This window comes from Rattus norvegicus, chromosome 15 (assembly GCF_036323735.1).
Source record: "Rattus norvegicus strain BN/NHsdMcwi chromosome 15, GRCr8, whole genome shotgun sequence".
In the NCBI taxonomy this organism is placed as follows: Eukaryota; Metazoa; Chordata; class Mammalia; order Rodentia; family Muridae; genus Rattus; species Rattus norvegicus.
The window spans coordinates 57,157,277-57,175,322 of record NC_086033.1 but is presented as its reverse complement, the minus strand read 5'-3'; positions in this window follow the sequence as shown (position 1 = coordinate 57,175,322).

The window sequence follows — 18,046 nt, the reverse complement described above, 5'->3', positions numbered from 1 at the left end:
GAAGAAAGCATTTAATGTCTTTCTTTATTGTCATTTGTTTGTTTGTTTGGAGGAGGGGCTGCACATAATGCCACACAATGGGTGTTTGGTTCAGAGGACAACTTGCAGGAGTCAGTTCTCTCCTTGCACCACTATCTATTGATCCATCCATCCATACATACATACATACATCCACCCACCCACCTACATACCCACCCACCCACCCATACATCTGTCTGTCTGTCTGTCTGTCTATCCATCCATCCAGTGCTGGCGATTGAAGTCAGGTCGTTAAACTTTGCAGCAGGTACTCACTGAGCCATCTTACCAGACCAAGGATGAAAGGCTTTACTTAAGCCTTCAGTTCCAGAGGGAGTGTGTCCTCATGGTAGGGAAGGCATAACATGGCAGGATGGCAGGACTGGAAGCTGGCTGACCACATCCCATTCATACACAAAACAGAGAGAAAGAGGTCTGAGCCCACAAAGCCCACCATCCCCTGTGACAGTCCTCCTCCTGCCAGGCTCTGCCATGATGCTGACACTTCTTCAGTGCCGTGGTAACTATGCTGTATTTTATATGTATCTTAGATCAGTAAGGAGCCAGAGCAAGAGTCCGACATTCTTAATTAACATGACCATGGTCCAAGTCCTTGATCTCTCTGATGTCTTCTAGAAATGAAGTTTGTTGTGTCATTCTAAACTCAAGACAACAGAGGTGAAATGACCGTGACCCACAGTGAGAACTTCCCAGCCCTGCTTTGTTCTCTCCAAAAGACATTTGTATAAACTAATACAGAACTCTGGGAAGGACATACAACACCAAAACACGGTGGAAAACTGTTTGCTATTACCTGCTATAGATAGAGAGATGGATGGATAGGCAGACAGACAGACAGATAGGTGAATGGGTCGGTGGGTGGGTGGGTGGGTAGGTGGATGGATGGATGGATAGATAGATGATAGATAGATAGATAGATAGATAGATAGATAGATAGAGAGAGAGAGAGAGAGAGACAGATCTCACAGGACCCAGAAATCTACTCCAGTCCCTACCAGAGATGTTAACCTGGCCTCTCCAAAAGATGTATAACAACACACTGAAATAATTCAAAACTGAAAACATTCTATCTACGAACAATAAAAAGAATATTTTACACAATTCCTCTCTAGTCAAATACTGCAAAGAAAATGAAAATAGAATAAACCATTAGTGCATAGACTACAGAAATTAACAAGAAAGGATCTCTGTGGTGCTTTGAATATGATTGACCCAGGAGTGGCACTATTAGGAGGTGTGGCCTTGTTTGGAGGAAGTGTATCACTGAAGGGGTGGACAATGTGACTCTCCTAACCATGTGGGAACCAGTCTTCTCCTAGCAGCATTCCGATGAAGATGTAGAACTCTGAGCTCCTCCTGCACCATGCTTGCCTGGATGCTGCCATGCTCCTGCCTTGATAATGGACTGAACTTTTTTATTTCTTTTTTTTTTGGAGCTGGGGACTGAACCCAGGGCCTTGCGCTTGCTAGGCAAGTGCTCTACTACTGAGCTAAATCCCCAACCCCTGGACTGAACTTCCGAACATATATATATATATATATATATATATATATATATATATATATATATATGTTCATATGGAGGAAGGAGATCTACCCTGAGGTCATGCCTCCAGTGACTTACTTCCTCTAAGTCGGTCTGGCACCCTAAAGTGCCCAGCATTTTCCAAAGTGCAACCACCAGCTTGTCACCAAGTTGACAACATATGGACCTATGGGAGAAATTCCACCTTCAAACCCTAACATCCACCCTAGCAGGCTAGTGTGGTAAACACATCATTTCTCAGAAAGTTATCAGACTATGGTCAGTGCGCTTTCTGTATGAAAGATTTACATATCAATTATATGAAAGTAGCACATATGAGAGCGCTATTGAATTTTGGCGAAATGGCATAGATCATAAAGATGTTTAAGATCTACTGGAGGAGTCGCAAAGGTAAATACTGGGTTAAATGAAATACTAACTCTGCATGTCCACCTAACAAGTTGGTACTTAACAACTTGAAGGAAAGAGAAAACAAAATATTGGGGGTGTATTTGTAATAATTATGGTGAAGTATTTACATTCCTAATAAAGAGTTCAATACACACTTGAAAGACCACAGGTACATAGAAACAAGAGTGGGAGGAGAGAGGAAGGGAGGGAGGGAGGGAGGAAGGGAGGGAGGGAGGAGAGAGAGAGAGAGAGAGAGAGAGAGAGAGAGAGAGAGAGAGAGAGAGAGAGAAAGAGAGAGAGAGCGCAGATAATGGATGGAGGGGACAGAAGAAGAAACAGGTAGTGACCAGTAGAAAGCCAAGTTAGTGGACAGCGAGCATGAGGGGCCAGCCCTCCCTGTATGCTCCCCTGGAAACACCAATTTCACATCTGCCACAGATGAAAATCACTCTATAGGAAGGCTCCAGAACTCCAATGTACATATTAAATAAATATTGCTTTTAAAAAAATATTTCTACCTATGTGTATGCGTATGGGTTAGTCTATGTCATCTGTGTTCAGGTGCCCAAAGAGGCCAGAAGAGGCTGTCCAAGCCCCTGTGGCTTGCAAGCTGCCTCACAGGGATTGGGTGCTGGGATCGTAACTCAGGCCCTCTGGAAGGAAGAACAGCGAGAACTCCTGACTGTTGTCACTTTGGTCCACTCTTGACTGTTGTCACTTTGGTCCACTCTTGACTGTTGTCACTTTGGTCCACTCTTGACTGTTGCCGCTCTGGTCCACCCTTGACTGTTATCGCTCTAGTCCCGTGTGCAGTTTTTGATACCTTAATTATCTGCCAGTAAAGCAATTTTTGGGAAAAAAATAGGAGTTAATGAAATTAAAAGCATTAAGCAGAATGGAATCAAAGAAATGTGAATTAAAATAAGACAGTATTTTTATCAAGCTTGTATCTTGTAAACAAGCCACCACCTGGAATAGGTTATAACTATATGTGTCTGGAAAAAAATGAACAGGGATATATATTTAAAAAGCCAGTCACTGCAGTGATTCTAATCGTATTTCTAATACTGATTCTAAGCAGTATTTCTAAAGGTTTAAACAAATAGTGATAAAATCAGCAAGCGACTAGAAAACCCCAGATTGTCCCTACCTAGGTTAAACAGATTCTCTACATCACCACTGACCACCAGGCAGACATGACCGTAATCTTCGAGCACTGTGTGTCAAATGATTAAACCGGTCCTGCTTCTATTCGAGTGTGAAGAACTAAGTAGGAACCAAAACTGGCGTAGTTTCACCCGGACACCCTGAAATTTATTTCACGTGAATTCTGAACACGGCCATTTGCCTATAAATCTTAATTAGGAAATTCTCTAAAAATAAAAAAGTATGGACCATCTCATGACTTTAGTAATTATTCTGTTAGTGGCAGTATTTGTTTCTGTATAAAAATATATCTCCCCCTTCAGGAAGTGGAACCGGTGAGCTGGCCTAGGTGGCTTGCTGCTGATAAAGAGCATGCCATGGGGATGTGTGACCCCTGACCCTTCCCTGATAGACTTCAGAACTGCTACAGCTCAGGGCCCCTGAGCTCTGCACCGATTATCCTATGCCTTAGGTACTGAGTGCCCATGGGAAGTGAAACCTTGCTCCTTAAGACCAAGATCAAGGGTCTTCCAAAGAGGACAGACTGGAGCTCAGAAAGCTGCAAGTGGGAGCAATGTTAGTTGTAACTATGAAATGAAAGGAAAAAAATCCTTCACATTCCCCCTCCAGTAGGTCAAGACTTTCTCCTTTAACTGTATGGAGGACTGGATGACCCGTCTGACAGAAACACTATGTGGTTTCTGAGACCGCGTGATTAGAGCCATTGCTACTTTCGCCTCTCTCTCTAGCATCTCTTGCTTTGGAGAAACCAGAACTCATGTGTAAGGACTCTCTTGCAGCCATGTGAAAACCACTGGAGGTTTCTGTCACACAGAATGAGCTTGCCAACCACATGAGTAGACCCTGTGGGACGCCACCATGCTAGCCCAAGTCGAGATTTCAGATGATGAAATCCTGGCCAACATTTCACCTGCCATCTCACAGGAGACTCTGACCAGAACAGATGTGCTCACCTATAGAAACTGTGATATGGTTAGTGTTTACCCTTGCCTTTGAGCCTCTAGGTTTTGAAGTTATTCGATGTGTGTATTGTAGATGAAGGCAATGCATAATTGTTATATTGGTGTCATAAGTATAAGATGATGGTGCCAAGGGTGTGAGGCCGATGAGGTTAAATCTGAATGACAGGCGCTGTGTACGTTAAGGGGAAGAAAAGGTGGGGACATAAAAGGAGCAATGGAAGAGAAGAAAAAGGAGATGAGAGAGGTGGGGAAAAGGAAGAAGGAGGGGAGGAAGGAGAGGAGGGAGAAAGCACGGTGGGGAGGAGGAAAGAAAAGCAGAGACCTGTATTTAGCTCTGTGTACTGGGAAGACCTCAGGAAAGGAGCATCACAGAGGCCAGGGGGTGGTTTGTCAACCACCGTCCCATTTGAAACAAGAAACCAATTGAGTAGAGAGCTCTTAAGCAATGGAAAGGGGTAAAATGAGCATGGTTCACCTCATCATCCCAGAAAGTAAGGCAGAAGAAGAAAAGAAAAGAACACAATGTCACAGTCTTGTTAGAGACTCAGAAGCCAACACAAGGAGGTCCCGGCTGGAAAGGGGCCACAGGTGCACCACTGAACATCCTACCTGCACTGCGGTCAATGTGCCACGTGTGTTTAAATCCCTGCACTCACGATGACACTAGAAACTAATTAGCTCCCTTTAGATTAGGTTTGGCATGTAAATGTGTTATTTTAGTAACTGGCAAATAGAATTAAAATTGAAGCATGTATCTTAACTTACCTTTTGTGTGTAATTATAAGATGACCATTCTGCTCGAAAGGGAAAATAACATTATGAGTGACCTCAATCTGGGGAATATGGAGTCAAGCTTCTCTGAGGGGCACTGTCGTCTGGTTGATATCCACCATTTAAAGGTGACACGAGCTTTCATAGTCACAGAACAAGACAGTAGATAGGCTCGCTCAGGAAAAGCTGGGAATGTCTTCTATAGGCTTCAAGTGTTAGGGGATGGTGAATCTTATTCAGAAATTCCATGTTATCTTTATCATATTTGGAGAAGGGTGAAAGTTTATCCGGAAGTTGATAATAAATGGCTTTTATTGTCAGGTTCTAAAAACAGCTCAAGATAATTTTGGCTCTTTTGTTTGTTTAGTTTTCTTCAGACAGGGCCTTGTTATGGAGTCCAGGTGGATCTGCAACTTGCTATGTAGCCCAAGCTGTCCTTGCACTCAGGGCTCTGCCTCCTTACTGCTGGAAGTACAGGCAGCAGGTATGGGCCATAGTGCCCAGCATAACTTTGGTTGCTTTTCTGAGATTTTCCATCTCTCCACAAACACATGTTCTAGTCAGCTAAGCTGTCTACGGGCTCTTGAATACACACATAGCTTCTTCCCAGAATTCTGGTTTACGCCCACAAGAAGATGCCTCAACAGAAGTGCACGGCTAGAGGATACCTGGAGAAGTAGATACATAAGGAGATCGGTAACTTGAGAAAAGTTAAGTTCTTATCGAGAGAATAAGTAGATGTTGTGTCCATTGATGATGGCTGCCTTTGTGGGACAGAAACAGCCAGTTGTAGTGTCCCCTATGAGGAGACAATATTGCTAACAATGCCAGAGGTTTGATGGCATTCACAGAAGTCCTCTCGCTTCAACTACCATGATTTAGGGAAATGGAAGACAGGGGAGCATGATGTTACAATTACTAGCAAAACCCCAGCTTTTAGGGAAGCAAAGGGTAGGAAGACTCAGTAATGAGTAAGAATGAATGAATGAATGAATGAATGAATGAGAATACATTCTGTAATGACTAGGAAAGAAACCAGAAAGAGAAGAGAGAGGTACTAATCAGGTGGCTGGGGGAAATGACACACAAAGGGGGAAACATACAGAGGGCAGTAATCTGCTTTAAATGGTGTGAAAATGCCCACACATGTTAAATTAGGAAAGTCAGGATTGAGAACTAAAGTTATAAGACAAATTCGTTTTATTTGAGAAGATATTTATAATACAAAACCCTAACAAACACATTGACGGTTTTGGGTGAGTGAATTGCTGGCACTCAACAATGCTGGTTTGTTTCGCTGTGTGTGGCTCTGTCTTGGAGCCTGTGCTCACCATGCATGAATCCCTGTGTACTGGATGATTTTGTGTGTCAACGTGACCCAAGCTAGAGTCATCAGAGAGGAAGGAACCTCCGTTGAGGAAATGCCTCAATGAGACCAGCTGATAAGTCATTTTCTCAATTTGTGATCAGTGGGGGAGGGCCCAGCCCATTGTGGGTGGAGCCATCCCTGTGTTAGTGGTCCTGAGTTCTATAAGAAAGCAAGCCAGGGAAAGCAAACCAGTAAGCCTCGCCCCTCTGTAGTCTGCATTGTCTCCAGGTCCCTGCTCAGTTTCAGCTCCTGCCCTGACTTCCTTCAATAATGAATAACAGAACGGAACCATGAGCCAAAATAACCCTTTTCTCTCCAGCATGGTTTTTGGTCATGGTGTTTTATTGTAGCAATAGAAACCCTAAGACATCTTGACACTATTAAAAGCAAACGATTTAATATATCAGTTAATGAAATAGAATATTTTTTGTTTAGTCTCCAAATCTGATTTAAGAACCAAATATTTGCAATCACAACACCATACATCCTTTGGAATGGGAGAAATAGATAAAATTCAGTTTTTAAGAAGTGGGAAAAAAGGAAGGAAATCAGGCTAGACTGTCTTTCTCTCCCTCCCCACCCCCTTTCTTTCTCTTTCAACATGATAGCCCTATGTGTCCATTCATGGATCTGTGTTCTACAGGGGAACTGACCATTCCCCCTGGATTATAACATGTCGATGAGTCTGTCTGCCTAATTACAGCCGCATATTTTGAGAAGGGGGTTGTGGGCGAAAATCTGCTGGTAATGCTGTGAATCAGAACTGGCCTTGGGGCTGAATGCTTTCCTGGCATTACTCAGGCATCGGTGGCTCAGCCTGGAGGTTTGACGTTTAGTAGATGACAAACAGGAAAAGGAAGCTAGCAGCCTCCACAGAGCCCAGGTTGGGTACAGACGGTGCAAACGCAACAAGTTTATTCTGTGGTGTTGCCAGGGCAACAGCGACTGCTTTGAGCATCGCAGAGGGGGAGGGGAGCCCTGGAGATAAAGAGGCAGGGCAACTCTGTAAATCTTTCCTAGAAACAGGAGAAGGAAGATTGTAAAATAGGGAGATTGTAAAATAGGGACTCTCTCCAGGAGAGCCCACTGCCACTGCATGGGAAGTGTCTGTGGTAAAAGACAAAGGGTGTTTTTCACATCATAATTTGCCTAGAACCAAACAGGAGCCAAATGCCTCTTGTCATAGTATTATTTTCCCTTCAGAGTCTCCAAACAGTGGTGGACAGGCTCTCTTAATGGCCTTATCCCCTTGTGTGTTAACCACAGAGATGGTTTTCTGTGGCAATTTCTGTGGTATCAATTCTTATAGTTGAATGACGCTTATGTTTTCACTGTGTCTGGACTTGAGCAGGAAGAGGGGGAAGGGGTAGCTTTGCTCCCTCTCCTTTCTCCTCTTCCTTCTCCGCCTCCTTCTTTTCTCTAACTTCCTCCTTCACCTCCCCTTCTCTTCCTCTCCCTCCTCCTCTTCCCACTCCTCTTCCTTCTCATCCTCATCTTTCCTCCCCCTCCTCCTCGTCCCCCCTCCTCTTCTCATCCTCATCTTTCCTCTCTTCCTCCCCCTCCTCCTCCTTTTCCACCTCTTCCCTTTGACTCCCACATCTAAATCTTTTCTTTTACAGAGGAAAAGATGAAGCCAGGAACTGGAAGGAAAGAGAGCAGATTCAGAGAGGGCTCTCAAGATGTGTCGATGCAGAGAACAAGAGAGCAGACTCCCTGAGGAGGACAGGCCTGAGCAGGGGCTGCTGACAGAGTGGAAGAACTGAGTCAGGGCTCCCCAGGAGGCAAGAGCCTACCCTGAAAGTGATAGGTCCCCAGGACCCTCAGAGATGGAGTGGAAGAGAGAAAGAGCAGCCATCCACATGGATAGGTTGATACTCATCCTCCAGCCGGGGAAAAGAGAGCTGTGACTCACAGACTCTAGGAAGCCTTTGGCTCTTGAGCCTTTTCTATGCAATGCTCTACACTGAATTACAAAGAACTTAGAGCCCTGCTTGTGTTCAGCCAAGACAGAATTGTTTTCTGAAATGCTTCTACGTCAGGATGAGGCTGAGTCAGGCAGGTCAGGGGAACATGGATCTGAAGCCAGGTTTGCTGTTCAATGTTGTCTCATGTGAGTCACACCTAGAAGCCAGAGGCAGGGAGGCCAGCCTCCCGGGACTCAGCTCCTTGCTTTGTGAACAGAGCTCCCCAAGGCTAGTTTTCCAGTGTTGGGGTGTGGATCCGGTGCAGCACCTGGGACTGTCATTGAAAACTAGGAGTGGGGCTTGTCTGTGCTCTGCTGGATTTAAAGGTACAATAGCAAGGGAGGAAATAAGACCAGGAAGTTGTTAATGGACCTGTGTGAGTCAGAGGGAGGGAGGGAGGGAGCAAGAGAGAGAGATACACAGAGACACAGAGAAAGACAGAGACAGATACACACAGAGATACAGAAAGGCAGGGAGACACACAAAGACAGAGACATAGAATGAGAGAAACAAAGAGAGACAGAGAGACAGAGAGATAGAGAGATAGAGATGCAGAAACACAGAGACAGAGACACAGAAAGGCCCATAGAGAGACAGAGACATAGAAAGAGAGAATCAGAGAGACAGAGGCAGAGACAGAGAACAGAAGCAGAGACACAGAAAGACAAAAGGACAGAGACACAGAAAGACACACAGGAGACAATAAGAGCCAGAGAGAAGAGAAAGGAGAGAGGGAAGGGAGAAGAGAGGGCCTTCAGCTGGTTACAAGAAACCTACACGTACTATGGACCACAACCGTCTTTTATATACTAATCTTATCAAACAGTACTTTTGTTTTGATTCTTAATTTGTGTGTATAGTGTGCATGCAGAGATCCTTTTGGGTACCTGTGCATGTCCACGTGGAAGCCGGAGGTCAATGTGCAGATTTTCCTTGATAGCTCTTCATCTTGGTTGTTTTGAGTCAGGGTTTCTCGCTGAACCTGGAGCTCACTGATAGTCGGGCTAGTGACCAATGAATTCCTCTAGTTTCCTCCTACCTCTTGTCCCAGTTCCAGAATTATAGACGGTACTTCACCTCCTCTTGTGTTTGTGAGGATACAGATCCAGGCAGACCCTCAGACATTTTCAGCAGGTTCTCAGCTCCCAAGAACTATTCTCACAGAAAGCCACACTAGTGTTTGGGCAAATATCCTGGTGTTACAGATTACCCAAGTTGACATATAAAATTCACTATCACAGAAACCTTTAGAGTGCCATACCATTGTGGGTCATTTTGATACTGTGGCTCTCCTGACGGGTCAATAAGCATGATCCTGATGAGTCACATACACAATGAACGGGGTCCTCCGGAAGCAGGCTGGAGGGCGGCTTCTACTCCGTAAAAAAAGATCTTAGTTTTCACTTGTTTTTGCTTTCTTAGGAGAATTGTAGTTTGAAATACGAAGTGAAATGTTCTCCACGAGCTAACAGTTTGGATACTTGGTTATCGGCTGATGATACTGTTTTGGGAGGCCGTGGGTCCTTTGGGCATAGGACTGACTTAGCCAGCATAGGCCATTTTAGGGGCCTTCAGTGTTGCAACCCAGTCCTGCTTGGGTCTCTCGTCTGCTGCTTCCTGATCTACCAAGAGGTGAAGAGCCTCCATCACAGGCTCCCACGAGCATGCCACCCCCTGCCTTCCTACCCTGTCTTCCCACCCACCTGTCCCACCCTTCTTCCCCCATCTGCTCCCCATACCCACTTCTTCACTTGCCTTCCCATCTCTTCCCACCCAGCCTTCCCATTCTACCTTCCCACATGATGTGACTCCAAATGAACTTCTTTTCTTTGAAGTTGTTTCTGTCAGGTATTTTGACACAGTGGTGAAAAAAAGTAATATAAAGAGGAAATGAAACAAAAGACACCAGACATCATTATCAAAAAGTGTTTATACCACAGATCAGCTTAATATGTATGTGTGTGCAGACATATGTACATATATATGTAGATTATAAATATCTACATCTATATACGTATGTAGATTATGCAGATTATATATGTATATATCGACACATGTGTGTATACATAGAGACATATATAATATGCACATACTATATATGCACAATATCTACACACATGCATCTATGTATATATCTTACATATTATATGAAGAAGAAAATATTTAAAGGGAGCCTGGATTTGAGGTCTATGTTGCACAAGGAAAATTTTCTGTAATGGTCATGATAGGAGTGTACCAGTGTCAGTTAACACTTGGCCTCAGAAGAGAGATGAAAGACAAAACTTTGCCAAGTTATCTAGCTTTCTCAGAAGAGTGATGCTATATGGATTTGAGTTCTGGCTGCTTTTAAAACAGAAAGAAAGAACTGAGTGGATATCTCTGAGGACACCTGGCTCTTTTCTCTTGAGCAGAATCTCACGAGGTCTTGACAGCCCATCCCAGTTATTCCTTCCAGCCCTGGCTGCCTGCCCATCTTCTTTTGTATGATGCCCTCAAGCTGTGCGTAGCTCTTTCTATAATGGACTGCAGAGAGAAAGGAGAGTGTCAAGGCTCAGAAGTCAAGGACAAAGGTGGCACCCATTGTGGGTGTAAGCAGAGGCGCCCTGCGACTCTGAACATTTCCGGAGGACAGGCTGGAACACGTAGGAAAGTCCTCCCCTTCTACACTCAGCCAAGAACAGCCCAGTGTGCAAAGTGAATTGCAGTCACCTTAAAAACAGCTCATTTTATCATCAGAGATAGCAAAGCAGAGCTGAGCATGGTGAACGTGCTTGCAGCTTTTAGCTGAGGCAGGTGTGCACTTTCAAGGGAAGCCTGGGTCCCTAGCAAGAAGGTGTGTGTGTGAGTGTGTGTGTGTGTGTGTGTGTGTGTGTGTGTGAGAGAGAGAGAGAGAGAGAGAGAGAGAAAGGCAAAGAGAGACAGATACTATTTATCATATGTCTAAAAATGAAGGGGCAAGTGCTTTTCTTAGATAGTGGTATTGGCTGCCCTGTGAGCTCCCCACTTCTGATTAGAATGGCTTTGATGGCAGTTTTGAAGCCTGTGCACCTAGAAGGAAACTGCTCTTGGTATTACCTGCTATTTTTCACCCTCTACCGTTTGTTTGTTTGTTTACCATCAACATGGATGGTAACCTTTCCGATGGATTTTTCTTTTTATGTAAAAACAAAAGTCCTTTGCAGAAACCCACAGTGGATGACTCTTCTCAAGGAGTCTTTGTAGTAAAAAAAAAAAAAAAGCAGCCATTAGAGACTGGGGCACCCTCAGTATCACAAGGACGGCATTTCTCTAAGGCTTGTTAACTTAATGTCATCAGGAAAATTCTAGGGCTAATAACAAAAACCAGAACTCTGCAACATAAACAAAAACTGCACCAGAAAAGACCTGTTTCTTTTCTCCCTCTTTGCTGCCCCTGAAGTCGGGTATTTCCAACGCACATCACAGAGAGGCCTGAAACGATGCTATTTCTTGACAATGCTGGCCGAGTTCACCTTGACTGTTCAGTGTGCGGAAAACAGCCAGCACTTTACAGGTTGGTCACTCTGGAAATGTCAGCGGATAATCGTGTTACCCTGTTCTCTCAGACTGCAGACCGGCAATCAGAGACCGACTCTTCTGACCATAGGAATCCTCAAAATGGCCTCAGAGTTTTAGATCCTGAGACACGAAACAAGAAAGGGACAAGGAAGGACAAAAATGACTGTGTTTCTTAAACATCAGCAAACAGAGAATCTACATGAAGGGAAGGAGCGGGAGGCTGGCACACTGCCTCACCTGCAAGGCCCACGGGCATCCAGCGTGCGTGTCGGGGTTTCCAGGGGCAGCTTCTCCTTCAGATTCTCCTGTGGCAACGGAAGGGGGTGCTGATTTTGATCAGGGCGCACCCCACTTGAGTTTCCCTAAGAAGTTTGCACTCCACTGCACACTCCAGCCCGCTCTCCCTATGCACAGTCACCCATTGCTTCTTCTTCACTGAAGAAGTTCGCCTTCCTCAGTCTCTGATTTAAATGGAGCCTCACACACAGCCCAAATCTCTGACCAAACCTGCAAGGCATCACAAAGAGGAAAGGGGCTTCAAGGAATGCCTTACAAATGGCAAGGAATCATGTACTCTGTGGAGCTCCTCCGTCCATCCCTTATGTTAATTCTGCTAACTCAATAACCTAATCCCCTTCCCTCACCACACACATTTTTCTTCCTCCTGGTGAAGAAGCTGATTGATGCTGGAGTCGGAATCCATCCAATTTTGTGATGGTCTAGGCACTCCAGGCAATTGGCTGGCAGCTGCCAGTGGCTGTCCTAAACCCACATTAAAACAACCCCCCACCTCTTGGGGAGGGTTGGGGGGACTTACTCTGGGCTCTGAGGAGTCTGGTGGCGTGTGCTAGCTGTGCAGAGAGGAGTTTCTTTGCATGTGGTCACTTGTCCTGGACACATTCTAAGGTCAAAAAGATCCATAGAGGGTTATCCTAATATTTTGTCTTAAGTTTGTCTCAGCCTGCCTCTGTGCTGCCTGGGGGGGGGGGAGGGTGTCCCAGCTTGTTGGCATATCCATGCTGGCCAAACACAATGCTTATTTATTTATTACTCAATTACTAAAGTTATTGGCTGTGCTCTGGCTTATTACCCTCTGGGTGGATTTACAAGCAGCACAGGGAAAGGCCGCTATGGCTTTTTTTTTTTTAAATGAGGGAATATGTGCGTGCTGTGATGTATTGTCATTGTTTATTAAAGCTCTTATGACCTACCTGTCTTCTCAAAAGCTAATCTTTCCTCTAGAGATGTCCTAAAAATCACATGTGGGCCCTCTACCTCGAATGGCTCAAAATAGGAGTTACTGGAAGTCAGGTATCAGCAGAGACGGTCAGGATGCTAGGTCAGGCTAGGAAGGACTGTCCAGCCTAACTCGGGAGGAGTAGAGTCTGACCCAGGGGTGGTGCAGGAATATCGAGGACAAGAATAAGGAGCAAGACACAAGAGCTCTCACTCTCCCACCCTTCTCAGCCTGTGGGGGCTGGCAGACAGGATAACTCGGGTTCCCATGATTTCCTGTTCCATTACTCTTTCTCAGTAGGGGGAGAACTAACCTTTCACATTGTGAGTCCTCTGTCATTTACATGGGAAGAAGATCCTCCTGCAATATTCAGCCCAGTGTAGTTACATGGCCTTCATTCTGCATCTGACTACATAGGAAAGGTGGAGAACTTTGGATGTCTGTCAAGAGCATCAGAAAATCCAACAATGAAAGGAGACTCTATTCAACACATGCTAGCACAGTCAGGAACCCGACCGCACTTTCTGGAAAGGGGCTTTAGTCTGGAAGTCTTCTCTGCAGCTGAGACTCCTGACTGTTAGCCAGGGCTCCTGTTCAGTAAGGCCTGTTTTTAACCCACTCTCTATGTGTTTTCAGGGCTCCGGTCCTATGGGCCAGCCACTCATTTGTCAGTGTAATGCTTTTGTCCTATCTCCTGTGGCTCAAGGCTGGAACTGGGCAGCAGCTAAGATTGTTAACCTCTCCTGGGTGTTGCCTCCAGGCAGCTCTCAAACTGACAGAGCGGTGTGGCTCAAGCCATTTAGAAACGATCATAGCCCCCATCTTCTGATTATTTTTTTAAGAGCTGGAGAACAGTCCAGAGCAGACCTCCCTATAATAATGATCTGTACAGGGCATTGCTGGAGGACTGGGGGCCTGGAAAAAGGACTCCAAAACTCCACTAAGCTTTGTCTGCATCCTGGATGGGTCAGTGCTGGCTGGAATGGAGAGTGTCCATGATGGTCAGAGGTCAGCCTATCTTCACTCTACGGGTTCTGAAAGGCATGAGGTTATCCACGACCGTGTCTGCTCTTCTTCCAAGACGACTCCGGTCTATTTGGATCAAGGGAGCTGGCTTGTTCTGTCCTGGGTCACTCTCAAAAGAGGTGTTCATACAGAAGAGGGACCTGGTGAGTAACTTAGCTCTGAGAAAGTGTTCCCAAGATGCCTTGCTACTGGTGTCTGGCCAGCAGGAGGATCTTCCATCCACCAGGCACCAGCCTCTGAGTAATCCACCAGCACAGCAGGATGGCTCCTTCTGAACAGTGATCCTCAGGGAATACTTGGCTTCATTGTCACCTCTGCAGTCCTGATCCTTTGGAAGTATCTGCTGAACTCTCCCTCCCTCCCTGATATCAACAGCCTCCATTTATTTGCCTATGGCTTATTTCTGAGGATACACTTTCATGTATCATAGACGTTAGTTCTACCTCAGAAACAGAGTATGTGCATGTGCAGAGGTGTCTATGGAGGGCAGAGGCTGGTACAGAGCATCTTCCAGAGTTGCTCTCCATCTAACTTTTTAGACTCTTAACTCAGAAGCATATTGATTTATCTAGGCTGGATGGCAACGAGCTGGAGGAATCCACCTTGTTCTGCCCCCTAGAGCTGGGGTCACAGATGAACATCACTGTTCTTGGCTTCTCGCATGAGTGCTGGTCCTCAGGGCAGTGGAGTGACAAGCACTTTACCAACTGAGCCATCTCCTCAGCTCTGCCCCTTTACCGCCCCCTCGCTCATTACCTCTCCCACTGCTCTCTCCAGCCATTTGAGTCCTACACATGCTGCCTGACAATCTGAGGTCACTTACTGGGCAGGCTTCACAGAGGAAAAGCGTACATCCTTAGACCACAAAGGGCTGATAAAGGGGTAAATCTCTTTAGAGAACAAGGGCCACCTGCCACACTGGACAGCCTTTCTAAGGTAGCTGAAGGGGGATACTTACAGTAATGGTTTTCAGTCTGAGACAGTGTTCTTAATAGGTTGTAATCTATTTGTGGGCTCTGAAATCAGTTTGGAACTTTATGGCTGGTGTGTGTGTGTGTGTGTGTGTGTGTGTGTGTGTGTGTGTGTGTGTGTGTGTTAGAACCAAATAGAAAAGAGTAACATCAGAATGCACTTTATGTGGTAAAGGTCAGCATTTTGGTGGCTACTTTATTCCACTCTATTCATATACACACAGATATATGAGTTTGTGTGTTGAGGTGAGAGATAAAACACACTTCTGTTTATTTTCCAGCACTTGCTTTTATTGTAAAATATATTAAATTTCCAGCTGTATGTGTATGATTGATGTAATTTGGAGACGAAGAAAGCAGAAACTTGGGTTCCTACCATTTCAGTTTCAGAATCAGAATATAGTCAGTGCCCTGGATTCTAGCTCTGGATTCAGCTTTCTCTTCCCTCCCTGTAAAGACATGACTGTTCTGATTTAAAAACATTTGTTTATCTTTATTTTATGAGTCTAAGTGACTTGTCTGCATGTATGCAAGCTCAATGTGTGTGTCTAGTGTCTGTGGTGCCTAGAAGAGGGAGTGATGGACAGTCATGTGGGTGCTGAGAACTGAACCCAGGTCCTCTGCAAGAGCAACGAGTGCCCTTACGAATGAAGCCGGTTCCCCAACTCTGGCACTCTAATTTCTGTGATTATAGCCCCCCTTCTCTCTCTGCTCTTACTGCCCATGCGTAACAGAGCAGCACAGGTGTCCTGAATTTGAATGCTGTGTAACTTAGCCGGAGACACAAAAACGTACACCCAGCATTGTGTTCGTGAGTTTATACCCCTCCTGTAACTGCTCAGAGGCCTGTGGGCTACTCCATCAACGACAGGCTTGTTCTAAATTGGAGGCTGATAACCAGTTGCTGTCCTGTTTCCTTACCATGACTGGTGTTTCTCTGCACATACAGGACAGAGTCGCTGGGGATAAACCCCTCTTGCATGGACATGCTGATGTGGAAGAGCCTAACCTTTGGTCGGCCTTCCTTCCACCAGCTTTCATATGGTTTGGTTAAACATATGCAGTGGTTTGCCTTATTGTTAAGCCAGATTTAAAATCTATCTAGAAGACACATGTAGGTTGATGTCTGTATGCGGGTAAGGGCTGGCATACTTTAGGTCAAGGCCATGATTGGACAGTAAAAAAGGAAGGTGGGGACAAAGTGTTTGTAAGGCAAGAGAGAAGGGAAAGTGGGAGAATCAAGATGGAGATGGAGAAGGATGACCCAGATCTGGGTGGTCTTGACTGGTCCTAGGTAGTTATGAATAGTTCTTAAGGAACAGATTTCTATAGGCCAATTTATCTTATCTGGGTGGGTGGTTTATATCTTTATTAATTGGTTGTGAGTTTATTGTGTGGATGTATTGTGCATTCAGAACATATAATCTGATTGTGGGGTTGCAGTTTGTTGAGTCTTGGTTTTACTGGGTAGCTGGAACCAGAGAGTTTGTAGCTAGTAGAGATACTATGACTGCCAGGAGAGATACTAACCAGAGATAAATTATGGTTAGTTCCATATGGCCCCATGGGTGCCGGAACTAACTCTAGGGACCACCGTGGCAGGGTGCCATGCTGGAATGGCTCGAGGACCGCCTGGGTCTGAGAGTACTTGGGGGCAGCATGGAGTCATTGAGATAAAAGTACCCGGCAGTGCCATGTGACCCAATGGTGCCCGTGCAAGCACAGGATAAAAGGTTACTATTTTTTAATATTTACTGCTACACATCTTTGTTTGTGTTTGTGAAAACGTCTCCAGAGAGAATTGACAGGGAAAGATTTGCCCTCAGACTGAGCTCCCAAGCAGTAGACAGGGATGAAGGGACCCAAGGAAAAGGCAGCATGAGTGGCTTCTCTTGCTTCTTTCCAAGTCAGCACATCTCTCACTGCTGTCACCATTCCTCCCGTGACGCCCGAGTCCAGCTTCTTTGGCCTTCCGCATGGGCTGAATGTTCGCAGCTCTTAGGAGGGCTCTGGAGCTCTACATTGGAACAGAAGGCTTCCAGTTTTGAGGACCTAGCAGCTCCTGGGTCCTCAGCCTCTCAGTATACAGATGACCATTATACTTTCCAGCCCAACTGTGTGGCCCAACCTAAAAGATTACCCCTTATAACACAGTCTATCAGTTCCATACCCTCTAGAGCACCTGCCTAATGCAATGAACTTCTTATAGAGAGTTGTGGTTTTTAAAAAGAAAAAAAAAAGTGGAGAGAAAGAGACCACATAAGTTCTTCTCATTGGCTCTATGTATGAAGAGAGTTGGAGTAGGGAGAAGGATGCTATTCCCATTTGGAGAATAGTTGTTACCCATCATGCACCAAGCTCAGACCTTTACATTGTCGTAATGCTTAAAAGCCTTAAGAGCCCATGGAATAACCAATGTACTCAGACAGAGTAGTCATTTACCAGCAAGACCCCTGATGTCTGTAGCACTGCTGGAGGCAGAAGACTCACAGTGGTTAGCAGAGTTAATTAGTCACAATTAAGATCATTTATAAGGACCAAAACACTGACCACCAAAGACAGAGAAATGCTTTATTCAGAGAAGCGGGACTAGCCTCCACTTATCAGATGGTGTGGATCTCTAAGGGGACTTACATTCAAGGAGTTGGCTCAGAGAGCAGCTCTCCCAGGCTGTACCCTGAACCAGGCCCCTGCCTTTATCTGCTTGGCAGCAGCCTTACAGAGCACGACTGAGGAGCATGTTACAGATGTGCATGCCACCGTCTCCTGTAGCATCATAGTCTCCGAGGGCCACTGTCACCTTCATATGCTTAATCCCTTTCCTCAACTGAAAATGGGGCTGCTAGGTTTCCCCCTTTTCCATCACAGGGCTGTGAGGTAATTGCCAAAGTTCTGACTATGTAGTAATATGACACACAGCTGGATTTGTTCTTTTGTGTTCAGTTTTTGGTTTCTAGATAGACTACCCCAGCTGGCCTTGAACTTATTACAGAGTCAAGGATGGGTTTGAACTTCTGATCCTCCATTTCCAGAGTGCTTCAATGATGGGTGTGTGCTCCACGCCTGG